Source organism: Oryzias melastigma, linkage group LG12, assembly GCF_002922805.2.
Source record: "Oryzias melastigma strain HK-1 linkage group LG12, ASM292280v2, whole genome shotgun sequence".
In the NCBI taxonomy this organism is placed as follows: Eukaryota; Metazoa; Chordata; class Actinopteri; order Beloniformes; family Adrianichthyidae; genus Oryzias; species Oryzias melastigma.
Genome location: NC_050523.1, coordinates 3,910,859 through 3,925,631, shown reverse-complemented (window position 1 = coordinate 3,925,631; position 14,773 = coordinate 3,910,859). Strand labels below are relative to the sequence as shown.

Here is a 14,773-nt window from a genome sequence, read left to right as displayed (position 1 = left end):
TTTCACACTTCCACAAAATGGCCACCAAGCTGTAGGTCCTTTGACCATCCAAAAATAACTTCAAAACATAAGAGATTATGGATTCATACTCTTTTTTTACCCTTTAACCCACTGTGATGTCAATAATTTTTGATATTATTTATTTGCACACGCCTAGTACTCAGATGATCACTTGGGGATTGTTCCACAAAAGAACATTTTCCAGTTTGCTTCACGTTAAAAAGTCCATCTCTATATTAAAACGGATTTTTTTCTGATCAAAAAAAGTTTTCCAAGTTTTATTTAATTTGGGATTAAAAATGTTTGATAGGTATTTAGAGCTCTGACTAATTTACAAATTGGGATGCGTGTGTGTGTTTTTTTTTATTTAATTCTGTTATTTATTTTTTTTAAGTTGGATTGGCAGATATCTATCACTACAACATCACACCAGCCGACCAGAGAGGAGAAAAGCCTTAAGCTCCTCCCATTTCAGTAGCTGCGTCATCAGTCTGACCTTTTTCTAGCATCCGGTTTTCTAATCCAACACGATTTGAATTAAGAAATATTCAGAAATTTACTTTTAATTGTAAATTATTTTACATAGATCCACTATTGAGAGAAAAATTCTACAAGAACATGATAAAACACAAAAAAGAGGACTTTCATGGAGTGGGTCTGTAAACAGTCCAAGAGTGGCAGATTTTAGAAAAAACAGAGTTGGGCGGAGTCAAACTTTAGTCAACCCTAAAACATCTGCTACATCACAGAAGTGATAGAAATTTCAATTTGTTTGAATTAGGATTTTCTTTAAACCTTTTCAAATCCACAAAAAATGCTATGTATATTTTTAAGGATAGATTGTTTCAATCGTGATATGTTTAGCGATTTGATAAATTTCTGCTCACAACAATGTTAGTTTAATAAGCAAAAATATTAACATGAGTGTTCGGGTAAAAGCACCTTCTTCACCCACTGTCTCAAATTTGATCCACACAGTTTTAACACAATGTAACTGAATTATCAAGCGTAAATTATCATAAATGTTGCTTTCTATCAATACAGACAGAAGTAATTTCAAAAAAGAATTAGTTGTTCTCACTATAAGATTTAGAAAATTAGCAACACTTTTCCCGCCAAAAGTGTTTTTGAAAATTAAAGGAGGTAGCCATTTTGAAATAAGCAGGAAAAGCCCCTCTGTTGCCCCTAGTGGATTGATGATGAATTACAGGGCAGAAAATATAGAGTAACATTGGGGGAAAGTTTGGGTCATGCTATTGAGAGAAATCTCGTAAATGTGTCCATCAAATATGATACAGTTTTATAGGGTTAATATGAATGACTTTGATTCAGATGTTATAATCATAGTTCAAGCTCAGAATCGTTAATTCTGTGGTTCCAAATGTCTGTATTAATCCAAAAATATTTTAGATGACATAAAGCAACTGAAGGAAATATAAAGCACAGATCCAGTTGCATTGCCACTACACACTTCAGTACATGAAGCCAATTTTTCTGAGCCGACGCACAAAGAGGCCAGAAAAGCAGAGGAAACATGAAAAATGAGGTGTAAAGAGAGTGGATTTATACAACAGGAGGTAGAGATGTCGTAACGTTCAGTGGGAAACCCCTCCATTACCGTCGATACTCAACCGTCGATTCCGAACAATAAACCCCTGTGGCTTTAATGCTTTTTCTGAAGCTGCTGCGTCGGGTCATGCACCGAGGCCTCCACCCGAGTGGGGGATCAAATCTTCTTTTTTCCATTTCCTTGAAAAGCTAATCATAGGATAACTGCAGAGTAACAACTTCTCCAGCAGCTGAAGCTACAAAAAACGTTAGCTAGTGACAGTCACACTCATGAAAAGTAATTAAAACTTCATTTATGTTTTATTTTTTGAACTGCTCTCCCACCTCATGCACTTACTTTTTACTTATTTTACTGCATTTGAAGAAAAAACTGCACAAGAGCTGAAGAAATCTGACCTTTTGACTGTAAATAAACATATTTATGCTGCAGTTCAAGCAAAAATGGATGTTCAGACGCAAACTGGAAGGAACATTTCTGCAGAGCAACAGTTGTGGAAAGAGACAAAAACAGAAAAGCCAACAAAAAAATGCAAACTCTCTCAAAATTAACCTGTAGAGCAACATTCTGGGCAAGACTCGCATCTAAAAACCACGAATAGAAGCATCTGGGTTTTTTATCCGTCTATTTATGCATATATATATTGAGAAACTTGGTAAATTAAGTCACAAATATCCTTTTTCTATAAATATTCATGTGCAAACTTAAAAAAAAATTCAGCATTTCATTAAAAAACAGACATTTATTCCTGATTTAACCAAAAACAAATAAAGAAGTAAAGACTTACAACACGAGCCGATTCCGTCACAAGAGATCCAACAGCGCTGGATGAGACTACGTCCTCTAGCAAAAAAATTAAAAATTAAAAGAAAAAAGGTCCAATTCTGCTCCAGTTGAAGAAAGATTTAAAAATATATCAAATAGCGGGGCTGATATAGGTTGGTGCTCCCAGCAGCAGATATGTGGCGGGTCATCTGCCGCCCCGCAGGAAGTCTGTAAAATAAAGAAGCCAAAATCAATAGTGGTAATAAGCCATCAAGTGGACAAAAGGAGGTCAGCGTTTCCAGACAGATTAGAGGCGGCGCTCGTCTGCAGGCAGCGCTCCCAACAGAGCAGCCTCTTTACCAAAGTGGAGGTCTGAGTCCTCGTCCACCTTCTACAGGCTGCTGCAGGAGCCAGGTCACGGTGACACTCCTGCCCAACTCTCATTCAGGATAAACTTCACAGTGATACAAACGTTATCATTTCTACTCATTCAGGATAACGTCGGTATCGTCCTTGATAAGAGACTCCGTGAATGCTCGGCGTTTGGAGCGACGCTGCTGAAGGTCTGCTCCCTGCAGACGGTGAAATAACTACAATGGAAATTGTGTTTGATATTAGTTATATCACCTCTTTTTCTTTTTTCTTTTGTTAGGTTCATAACTCCACAAGTTCATTCATAGAACAGGTTGAACATGTAAAAACATCATAAATCTAAAGGTTTTTTAGTCACCTGGTGGGTTAACTCAAACACAGAAGTGATCCTCCTGAAGTTTTGAATCCCCTCAGATCCTCTGGATGGACAGAGCGGATCATATCACAGATTCATCTGAAAAGAACCCCCTTTGTTGTGTTGTTCTACAGAAGTCTTCAAAAACAGTTTGTTGGCTCATCAGTTCCTCTAGGACCAACGCTCGTCTTCATTCCACTGCGAGTGAATCAGATTCTCGGACAGACGCTGAGGATGTTGGGCGTAACCTCACACAGTTGGCTGACTTCATGTTTCTAAAAAAGCACTAGCAAAAAATAAAACTCCTCCATTTCTGGAATACATTATTCATGAACTGAAGCGGGACTTTGTCTTAGTTCTGCTTGGAAAAAGCTCTTTGGTCCATTCAGAGAAGAGGTTCCTCTCTGCACGCATCTTCAATGTTTCATAAACGAGACGGCTGAACCAGTCAGCAAAAATCTAGGATAACAGTTTTTTTTAAAACTAACATTTGGGTTTTCACAGCAAACATAATCATGTCCTCTCGGGACATGCACGTTTTAATTATCATATATAATTCCACAGCATCTAATATGGTAAAAGTAGAAAACTTTAAAATCCAGGAATCATCGTCCGAGAAACAGATTTTTTGTCCTGAGGTGAATCAAAATGTCTTCCCTACCCTTCTGGCTCCTCCCATTTCTCCAACTGTAGGAGTATTTGGAGTCGTAGTGTCTGAAAGTGTTTTTGTAAGGATCACCGCTGGCTATCCTTCCACTGGTAGGATTTTTTAGAGTTATAAAACCAATGCTATGTATTTTCCGAGTGCTGGCAGCTAACATAGATAACCGGCGACTATTGATGATGTCATCAAGCGGTAACGTCTAAATTTGAAGATACTCGTGTCTGAATCCCCCTCGACCCCTAACTACTAAAAAACGAATAAAAAAGCGGGAATATCAAGTGCCCTGGATTTTAAAGGTAATTCGGACACAATGTTCACTACTTTTCTTTCGTTTATTTAAACACAGGATATGACATCACAGATTTCACAAAGTTAAAATCGAATAAATACGAACATTGCGAGACGTTTGCTTACCACTCCACTTTGTTCTGATGGTGAAAATCTCGCTGGGTTATTCAAAAATTTATTTAAACATGTTTTTTTTCTCTGAATTGTTCGACTGCAATGCATTGTGGTCTATATTTGCTAATCTAGTTAGCATTAATCCACTCTAGTTTTTTGCAAAGACTTCTGGGAAACTTCTTATGCACTCGATTTTGGAATTAGTAGATTCGGACAGCACTAAAAATGGCGAACGCATAAAAAAATGATTAGGGGGAAAATCGGACACAACCACTATGTCTGAATTCCCTCCCTACTCCCTAAAATAACAATGTAGTGCAGGATAATCTAGTGCTCTGGATTTTACAAACACTGCCAAGGCCGCGCTGACTATTGCTTATTTATTTATTTTTTTCCAGCAAATGACGTCACAGATATTACGAAGTGAAAATCTAATCAATACAAGCATTTTATGACTATTTATGAATCCATTGTGCTCCGATAATAAAGACATTGGTGGTTTATTTGTAAAAAAATACATTAAAAAAATTTATTTTCTCAAAAAAATTGCTCAAACGCAATGCATTGTGGTCTAAATTCCCCATTTTAGTCAGCATTGATGCACTTCTGGGAAATTTCTAGGGCACTCGAATATGGAATTATAGATTTGGGTGTCACTGCAAAATGGTGAATCTGCTATATAGTACATTAAGTAGTGAAAGAATTTATAATAGCCAGTATCTTTCCCATATCTCTCCTTTTGGAAGGATAAATGTCGGAATCAGGAGAAGCCAAAGAGGTAGGGACGTCATTTGGATTCAGTCGCCTGACTTCCACCACATACTGAAAAAAAACACCAAGATTTGCACAAACTTAGAACCTGGTGAAAATAAACTCCTTCCACCCCCACCCACTCCACTAAAAAAAATAAAAAAAGATGACATCCCAGCAGGAGACGCAGTCAAAAATAAAATAATAATAATAATAATGCATGGAGTCAAAATCTCTTAGGCTTAAAAAATACATTTCAAAATCCACTGATAAAAACAAAACAAAAAAACATGTTGGTGATTTCAATATTATTATGGGATGGCCACAGAACCAATGAATTGGCGGCCATTTTGTTGCAAAATGTGAATTTTGCAGATTTTCTCATTTTCACACAATACGGGAAAATAAAACTTTTACTTGAAAATTTCCCACTCACGACATCACTAAGTCAACAATCAAAATCAGAGTTTTGTTGAGCTTTGACCTCGTGAAAGGCTTCCCAACTTTAAATGAAAAAAGAAAAAAAAAGCATCTTCTACAAATTTAAATTCCTTCCCGGAATTCAAATCAATCACATCCCAACTTCTAAAGCATCATTGGAAAACGACTTGGGGGGAAAATTAAGCTTTAAAATGTCTAGATTTTGAATGGCGTTAGCTTGGTGAGCTTGGAATAGAAGCGTTTCCCTGTTGCTTGCACATTTTTGACCCAAATGTTGTGAAAATGTTATATATGACTCCTTGGCTTGAGGTGACCAAAAAAATATGACATACGATATGAATATATTAGAAATGTGGGCGTGGTTAACAAAAAAACCTCTGTTGCCAAGGACATTTTAAAATTTACTTTTGTTGATTCTTTTAAAAATGATCTAGATGTTTTTGTCACCTCAAGGTGACCAAAAGATAAAATGGTTGCTATGGAGATAAAACCAACAGAAAATATTTTCTTTTAAAGAAAGAGTTTTTTTTTCATGAATTTGTCGCGTGCAGCTCTGACCAGAGGGAAAGAGGGGGAGGGGCGTGTAAGTTAAAATGTGAAGAAGCTCCAGATCTCCTTTAGCATAAGAGACCTCCAAACAAACATGTTTTTCTTTAAAAATCCCACAATTCTTTGCAGCGAAACACTTGAAATTAAAACTTGAGATTGAGTCTGAGAAGAATTGAAGCTGCAGAGAAACTTAGAGCTTCTAAGTGTAGTAGAAAGTCAATTTACTGAAATGATCCAACTTCACATTCACAATTTTCTTTGAAAACATTTACATGTAAAAAGAAAAGGTGATAAATGTACATTTTTAGTCGTATGCAGCTGCATGTAGACGATTTCCACCCACCTGTCTGAGCGAAGCTGCAGGGCAGGTGAGTCTGCAGGAACCTCCTCTTTACTCCTGATGTTCAGTCAGAGTCTAACCTCAGGAAAAACGACACAGGAGGGATTTTATTAACAATCCAGATGCACGGAACAGTTTCAAGCTTCTGAAAACATTTAAAGTTCAGCATGAACATATCCTCGTTCTGTTTGCGCAACAGTAAAATGAGTTTTTTTTCTCAAGCATCTGCCGGCTGGTGTCACAGTTTTGGAGCACACTTCTGTGAAGTTTATTTTGAAATTCTAAAATGTAAACGAGTTTAATGCCTTTTCCTGTTTCTGCTCAACACAAACTAATAAAATGATAGATGCTGCATGACGGCGGAGAGCCCTGCGTGATGACTCATCCCCACCTAACACGGATGTTTGATGCTCACGATGGAGAAGATCCAAAACTGAGCAGCTTGTTTGGTTCCGATCCAGACAGCCGGGATGGTTTAGGACCACAGAATCACAAACTCGTAGGAAACTGTAAATCTCGAGGTTCCAGACCTGGTTTTTGTCAATAAGAAGAGCAGGTCCAGACACAGATGCTGCTGAGTTCTGGATGGAAAATTCATCACATCGTTTGAGAATCTTCTCAAGTTTGTCCAAAATCAAACAAACCCAAGGAAGCCAAACCTCAACGTGTAAAGAAATAAACTAAAGGGTAATTACTGAATTACATTTAAGTGGATCCATTTTAGACGCCTGTCGGTGTAAATCCATCATTAAGATGACACCTAAGCCTGAAATTTACATTTTTAGGTGATTTATTGATGGTTTATGTTGTTCTACTCTAATTCAAGCTGATTTAATTTCTGAAACATTTTAAAAGCTAAGCTAAAACTACAATTTTATGAAAGGAAATTACATAAATCATCTTGCATGTTAATAAATATCTCAAAGCTCCTCTAAAGTCATGTGAGATTTGCATAGAAACCTCAAAAACAATGGAATCTCAAACTGAAACTGTTAAAGTCCTTTGATCTATTTTTAAACATTCTTTTACTTATAAGTTATGCAGTTTTTAGTAAAAAAAAACAAAACTGTCATTTTCCAGGAAATAGTTTCTGCAAAGCGGCAGTAGTTTATAAGAAATTCACCTCTGAGTTGTGGGCGGGACTATTAGTGAGTCTCTCTTTCTCTCTCCATTGCTGAGAGCTCTCTGTTTACATGTTCTCCTGCTAGCTACAACAAAAATGGGAAATATTGGAGCACGTCAGCTGTACAGTTTGGAAAGAAAAACAAAGACGTTCATGGATCTATTTGTCTGCAAGAGGATGCATCAGAATGGGGCGGAGCATGGAGCTCAGGCCCCGCCCAGGATATTTTTTTGAGAAACAAATACGATCTTTTTCAAACTATATTTGTCTGTTACGAAATGCTCAAAAATGCAATTTTACATTTATTTTTATTAGAATTGTCAACTATAAATCAGAAAAAACACTATTTTCACCAAGTTAATTTCTTCACTGTTTTAGTATTTTTTCTTTTTTATTATGAATGTTTGTTGTTACATTCTGAGAAAAATTTTAATGCTTTTATTATGAAATTTAACACCCCATGTCGTTTTTTTACACTTACTTTTAATTGGCCAGTTCGTTTTGTTTAAACTCCAGGATGAAAGTGTTTGTTTTAGGTATTTCCTTTCAGTGGTTCAACTATAATTTATTTGATGTGTTTCATATGGTTTTATTTTGAAAAGCTGCAGAAAACCTGTGTGGAAAGTGTTGTATAAATCAAGATAAAGTGTTGATTTGATTGTGTGAGTGGAGGTTTCTCAATCCTGGCCTTTCAAACATCCCAGGGCAACAGCACCAAACCGTAAACGGCACCAAATGTCGGTAAAATTCAGCTGCTTTTATTTAAGGTGTTTTAGAAAAGGCTCGACCGTTTGTTCTGGAGTCGATCTCAGGAAACCCAAACGGAAACGTTTCTCACATCAGGAGCAACAATTCTCTACAGGTCAACATTCACAGCTTCTAACCCACAACCTGCAGCGGCGGCAGCTGCTGCTGCTGCTAACACACTTCAGCACAAAGGAAGTGAGTCTGCATCCTGTTTTAATTATGTATTGACTAGACCCCGAGGACAGACCTGATTTCAGACCCACAGCCGTTTAGCTCATGTGGGTCACGAGATGAAACTATGCAGAGTTTGGAGCAGAGGGATTGGAAAAATCCCAGAAAGTTCTGATACATAAATAAATCTTAAATCACGTTCTTAATATCTCTCCTTATTGAAACATCCGTCCATCTTGAGAGCAGCAGTCTAAGCAAAGTTACCCAGACTTCCCTCTCTCCGGTCACTTCCTCCAGCTGGGGGGGACCCCGAGGCATTCACCGGCCAGTCGAGAGATGTAGTCTCTCCAACATGTTCTGGGTCTTCCCCGGGGCCTCCGCCCAGTGGGATATGTCTGGAACACCTCCCTCAGGAGGCATCCGGATCAGATGTCCGAGCCACCTCAACTGGCTCTTCTCAAAGGAAAGGAGAAGCTCTCTCCGGGTGTCCGAGCTTCTCACCCGATCTCTAAGGGAGCGCCCAGTCACCCTCCAGAGAAAACTCATTTGTAGTCGGGATCTCGTTCTTTCGGTCACGACCCAGAGCTCATGACCATAGGTGAGTACTGGGACGAAGATCGACCGGTAAATTGAGAATTTTGCTCTCTGGCTCAGATCTCTCTTCACCATAACGGACCGGTACAGCGACCGTATAATCTGTCGATCTCACGCTCCGATCTTCCATCACTCGTGAACAAGATATTTAAACTCCTCCACACGAGGCTGGAGCACTCCACCCCCCGAAAGAGGACAAACCACCTTTCTCAGGTTGAGAACCATGACCTCAGACTTAGCGGTGCTGACCCTCATCCAGGCCGCTTCACACTCGGCTGCAAACCGCTCCAATAAATGCTGGAGGTCCTGACTTGATGAAGCCAACAGAACAACATCATCTGCAAAGAGCAGAGATGAAATCCTGTGGATTCAGAACCAGACCCCCTCCTGGTCATAAAGACTATGAACAGAACCAGAGATAAAGAGCAGTCCTGATAGAGTCCAACATGAACCGGTAGCAGGTCTGACTTACTGACGACTAAGAGAACCAAGGTCCTGCTCCGGTCATAGAGAGACCAAAATATGAACTAGAGAGGAACTCTTTAAACACACAACTTTACTGTACAAAACGTCATTTCCACCATTGACATGTTTAGGCCCAATACGAATTCTTCCCTTCTCCCTTCCCTTCCAGTGCTAGTCGTGTCCGAAAAAATATTTTTTAAAATCCGACCCTCCAACCGCATTGTGTTGAGAAGCGATTTTCTTCACGTGTGTGCGCTCTGAACCACAGACGTTTACATTTAAATGTAAGTAATGACTTTTTGTTGTAGCATAGGGGTGGGCGATATGACGATAAAAAACCGTGTACGATATCCAAAGCTGACGATCTGTCATTTTTAAGATATCGTTATATCGCGATATTCTACGAAAAGCTGCAAGAGCGAGAAGGCAAAAGCTTGTTGACAGCTGTGACTTTAAATCCGAGCTGCTGCTCCTCCTCCTCCTCCTCCTCCTCCCCGGTGTGTTTTTCCTGTTTGGAAGTCACGTGACAAACAACGGGACAGAGTCGCGTGCGCCGTCGAGTAATGAATGACGGAGGTCCGAAAAAGTAACAAAAGGAGACGCAGTGTCTTGCAATCGACTTCAAAAACCTTGACAACAAAATAATCCGATGGAGAGGAATCATCACAGGACAGGAATCGCATTTTAATAGAGAGAAATCAGGCTGAGAACTTTGAACTGTGTGCTAAAGTTTAGGCTAAAGTGGGTGCTAGCAACTCGTGACAGACATGCTAGTTTGGTTCTTTAATGTATGTTTTTATTAATGTTTCGTGTTTTTAAACATAGCGGATGTTAATTGCACGTATTTACGTTCAACCTGCACAAAAACTGATGGTAATTCATGTAGGAAACACGTAAAATGTTCTGTCAAGATGCCCGGTGCTGCATTGTTTTGCTAGCTCTTTGCATAGCTTTTGCTAGCTACTGTAAGAGCCTAAATCTTATCGTCGGTCGCACTCCCCTTGTAAGAAGTGTAAGTGAGTTTGCACATAATTTTCTTAATCCGTGGCGTCACCGTTGAGCTTCTTTCTTGGCCCTACGGACCGAATAAAAGCCCAACTAGAATAAACAGCGCTAATGCTAACGCTAGCTTTCTGCTCAGTGACATAAACACAGCAGAGAGCAGATGTTAGTGAAGGAGCTGTGGATGTAAACTTTTTAAAACTGCCACAACATTTACTGCTATTATCTCTGTGTTTTGAATCTTAACAGTTTGGCAGATGTATTTGATGTTATCATACAAGTTTAAAAATGTTTTTGTATCAGTTAAAGATGCTAGCTGGAGCCTTTTTCTCAAAGTACAACGAAATCGTCTATTTGAAGGTAAATTCTGAAGCAATTGAGATTTATTTACCATGTATGTAATCAAAAATAATAAAAGTTTCAGTTTCATTTGAAAATGTGGTAAATGGTGTTTTTTTTAATTATTATTATTTTTATTATTTAGCACTTTGAGCTGTTCTTAAAAGAGAAAGGACTTTACTAAACGTTATGAGTCATTCATGCTATAAACTTCATCAATCTCCCTCATTTCTGGTCTTGGGTGACAATCATTTACAAGCTCTGTTTTATGGATTTTAGCACAAAGGAAAAATTAAAACTCACTGATATTTAGAAGCTGTTCATTTGACAGCAATGCATTACCTGTAGCAGTAGAAGACGCAATTCTTGCAATATTTACAGGTTAATCTTAATAGATAACTATTTAATTCGAATAAATGTAAATATTTGTTCAAAAATATGTTTACTTCTTTCAACTAAAATCAATATAATTAAATTTGAATTTAATTTAAAAATATCGTGATAAAATCGAAATCGTGAAATAAAATTTAAAAAATCGTGATTTTATTTTTTTGCCATATCGCCCAGCCCTATTGTAGCATGACCTTTTTAAAGTTATAAAGTCGCTGTTGTTATGTATATTCAAGCACTGGAAGCTCCACCCTTACGCTAGCGGATCGGCGATTATTGATGACATCATCAACAAAAGTGACGTCCGGATTATGAGGCACTATTTTCATAACTCTCCGTTTGGAGGGCTAAATGGAGGAGAATGGAAGAATTCGGATTGGACCTCAGAGATGGACGAAGTGCCTGTGACATCATCCAAAGAAAACATCTCTGATTCCAACAAAATCAAGTCAATTCAGTCGCCATTTTTCTGCAGGACGGACTTCGCCAAGTTATCATTTCTATGGCAACCACTCTCACCAATCAAGTGTGTGCTTGTTGGAAGGCCACACCCCTTCCACTGAAAGCGGTTCGGGAGAATATGATTGGCTAGTTTATAACTTGAAGAACTTACAAAAAAGAAATATATATCATGGAAAAAAATAGTTTTAGCAAAAATATGTTAAAAAGATGTATCAGAGCAAGAATGGTTACCCTAGCAAATAGAACTGCTTGTTTCTCTATTGAAGTCTATGGGACTTTGGCTTTCTGGGACCAGCAGGTACTTCCTGTTTGGAACACGAAGGGGGACCAGATGATGTGTCCAGTTCTAATAGACTGTCAATGATTTCCACTCAGGCTTATCTGGACATCACAACAATAAACAAAGATTTGATAAATACAAAACACACAAAATGAAACTTTTGTTGCTTTTACCCAGAATTTCAACAGATTATCATGCATTTTAAGTGAGAACTACAAAAAATGTCTAGTTTGTAACAATCTATGAGTTTTTGACAATACTTTGAGTAGCCTAATGTACAAGATTAGGGCAAATACAATAAAAAATATATATATACTTTCTCATCCATTTAGACAGAAGTTGCAACCTAAAAAATCCTCTTACTCTAATGAACACAAAACAACCCGAAGATTTTTTGTTTGTTGCTAGCATCAACTTTCTTTAACATTTTCAGCTAAAAATTGACATTTTAAATGATTTACACATCATAAAAAACTTTATTCAACTTCCATCTGGTTAGGGATCCAAATGCATTCATCTGAGCTCCAATTTTTAAATAAAAGCAAGAGCAAAAGGATCATAAAAATCCTCTTTCTGGAGGTCCTAGTTGTGGATTCTTTCTTTCTGCTTCCGTGATGCTCGTTAAAGAAAACCTGCAGCTTGTTTAGCCCAATATGAAGCAGTACAAACGGTTTCTGGGAGATGGAAGCCTGTTAAATCGCTAAAACCGCTTCGTCTTCATTTCAGCTCTCAACACAAGTTGCCCCAACTTAATCATCATGCTTTTTTTAATGATCTGTCAACTGTCTGGAGGTGAAAGCTGAAGCTCCTGTGAGGAAATGAACCTGGAAGTCCAACGATAAAAGGCTAAAGTAATCAGGTGATCATTTCAGACCAAGAAAGATTCGACAGCCTTGATTGAAATAAAACCAGGAAGTGAAGATCAAACGCAAAACTCAGAGGAAGGTTAAAGGTTCAGAGGACGAATTTATCCTAAAATCTTTGTTCCTATTTTATCCACATGCTGCTCTTTCTAAATAACTTGTTTTAACAATCGTCTCAATCAGCTTATGGAACTAACCGTCCTAAATTCACGTCTGCTGGAGTTTGAAAACAACAAAACTCTTCAATCTCTTCAAAAAACTCTTCAATATGAATAAAAAAAGAGATTTCATTAAAATATTGATATATATGATAATTAATCATCATATTAATGCAACAGAATGTGCCAGAATAAAACTCATGATGATCATCTCTCAAAGGTTTGTTCAGGCGTCGTCTTCATGCTCAAACAGTTAAATGTGCATCATTTTTATCTCTTTATGAGTGACTGTTTTTGTGTTGAAGCTGATTTCATTTTGGAAGTTTAGCTTTTAAACACGTTAATAATAACAAGAACAACCATAACAGGGATTTTTAATGTTCAGAAAGAAAAAAAAAAAAGGTGTTTCAGAGGCTTCATGAAACCAAACATTCTTATTAAAATGTTGTTTTTTCTTCCTTCACTTGTGCTGCTCCACAAAAATAAACGGAATATTTCGCTCTTTGATCAAAAATCCTGTTTATTGTGTATAAATTATTATTTTAGATGAACTCCTAATGTTTTATAAATTATTTAGGCTGAATAGAAAAACAGTAATTTTGACCATAAGATAAGTGAGGGAAAATGTTCCAGAAAAATTCAAACTCGTGTTTTAGAAAAATTTTATCCAAAATATTAAACCAAATTTTATTGAATAATAAAAATATGTTAAGACTCTGATGCAACATGTGGAGCAATTTATTATCCCAAATATGCTTTAAAAGCTTCAGCTTAAACGACTCCTTTAATCGCAAATTTTATGAAATTTTACTTCTAATAAGGAGGATAATTTTTTATAATATTGTCAGCCTAAAAGATATTTGCTTCATGAACAAACAGCACCATCTTTAAAACATGAGACACTGCAAACATAAATTAAAAACAAAAATAATCAGGAAAAAATTACAGATATATAAAAATAAAAAAAACTAGTGGGGGCAACAATAAACCCTGTGGGACACCATGGATAAATCAGATTCAACATTCGTGTAATCTTTGTTAATGCTTAAGGTAAAAATAACATTAAAGTAAAATATAATTAATTAAACATAAACATGCGACACTGCAAACATCATTTAAAAAATAAACAAAAAAAAGGTTAAAAATTACAAATACAGGAAAAAAACAATGGGCCCAATATTTTACCCTCTGGGACACCACAGATAATGGCAACAAAAGGTGAATTCCTTTCTGTAAATAACTTTTGATTTAATAAATTGGATTAATCTTTTGTCTATTTTTTGTTATTGTGGTTAAAGTAAAAAATAAATTAAAGTTAAATATATTAAACGCCTTTTAATTCACTCAACTTCTCTTACTTAAAAGTATCGATAATTTATTTCATTTCATTTACTTTAACTATAGTTGTTAAATAACGAACCAGAAATTTGTTTACGTAAATGTATTTTTTCTCATTGATAGATATTTTATTTTTTGGAAAATTGAAAAAGAAGAAAACTCTGTAGTTCTGCAAAGACACTTCGTTATATATTAAAAATTCCCTTAAACCCAAAAGAGTAAAGTTACTTACCTGTTTGAGGTCAAGCAGATCCATAAACATCTAAAGAATGACCCGGATGAAGGTGAAAAAATCCAAAACTAAAGTTATTCTTCCTGTTTTCACGGCAAAACGTTCTCCACTTTCAGCAAATAAATATAATCTCTGCTTTCTTTTGTTTTTCCAGCAACTATTGCAAATATTATTCAAGTGTCTAAACGTGACGCTGCTGAGCAGGAAATGCGGTTTCTAACAGCCCGCAGGTGTGCGTGAAGAGGTCTTCAGGTGTGCGTGAAGCTTCCGCTCCGTTCACACTTTTATTTTGAAAATCCATCATGAACTTTTGATGGTTAATAATTTGTAGTATTAAGAGTTATAGTATTTTGGACATTCAAAAAAAAACAAACGTTTTTCATGAAGACTGTGTTTGCTTCATC

The 14,773-nt window shown here is 36.9% G+C and overlaps 1 protein-coding gene across 4 annotated transcripts in view; it reads right to left on the bottom strand.

Moving 5' to 3' along the window:
- The window catches only part of LOC112162971 (tenascin), a 76,465-nt gene extending 61,840 nt beyond the window's left edge, over window positions 1-14,625 (bottom strand). For 2 of the 4 annotated variants that reach the window (XM_036214401.1, XM_036214402.1), the window contains exons 1-3: window positions 14,370-14,620; window positions 6,209-6,280; window positions 2,355-2,560 (exon numbers count right to left, since the gene is read on the bottom strand). The gene's annotated coding sequence lies outside the window, so the exon portion shown is untranslated. Of the gene's footprint in view, window positions 1-2,354; window positions 2,810-6,208; window positions 6,281-14,369 lie in introns of those variants that run through there. The other 2 variants (XM_036214399.1, XM_036214400.1) reach the window with 2 other exon arrangements.
- Between the last annotated feature and the right edge of the window lie 148 nt (window positions 14,626-14,773).